We start from the raw sequence: 705 nt of genomic DNA, 5'->3' as shown, positions 1-705 counted from the left end.
AGATCAGAGACACTGGACTTCTGCTTGGATGGTCCATCATTATCATGATCTAACAAATGTGAAACAAGCATGCATATGATCAAAGCCATAGATTATATATTGGCTATACAAATATTGAGTGAATTTAAGTATTTCAAAAGGTTCACATTGCAAAATGGGATTTTCTTACTCAGTATTTTGTCTTGTTTTCCAGCACAAATATCTGCAACGCTGACCTCATACATCATCCTCCCGGAGCTGCTTCCGTGTAGGACTGTTGGCGCAAGCTAGATTAAAGTGATTATTACGTTTTGTATATGGATATTTTCCTTACAAAAATGCATCGGTTCGCTACAGGAGGCCTTTGTTCACCCCCTGGAGCCGGGTGAGGCACTTTTTTATTATGGATGCATGCTCTTTATTTCACTTCTTTTGGACTGATGAACTGCAACACCCGCTGACTGCCATTAAACAGGTTGGAAGACCAAAGACAATTTTAATATAACTCCGATTGGATTCATCTGAAAGAAGGGAGTCATATACGCCTAGGATGCCTTGAGGGTGAGTAAATAATGGGCTAATTTTCATTTTTGGGTGAACTAACCCTTTAAGCCGAATGTGTATTATTCATGTATACTGTAGGTATAAACATCATGTCAACATTTTAACTTCCTGTAACTAACTTATCCATTAAGGTTGTTCGCAAGAAAAAAAAAACAGAGAAGA

The sequence above is a fragment of the Sinocyclocheilus rhinocerous genome, unplaced genomic scaffold (assembly GCF_001515625.1).
Source record: "Sinocyclocheilus rhinocerous isolate Xijiao unplaced genomic scaffold, SAMN03320098_v1.1 scaffold927, whole genome shotgun sequence".
NCBI classification, from domain to species: Eukaryota; Metazoa; Chordata; class Actinopteri; order Cypriniformes; family Cyprinidae; genus Sinocyclocheilus; species Sinocyclocheilus rhinocerous.
The sequence above is the reverse complement of the archived record's forward strand: the minus strand, read 5'-3'. Positions refer to the sequence as shown.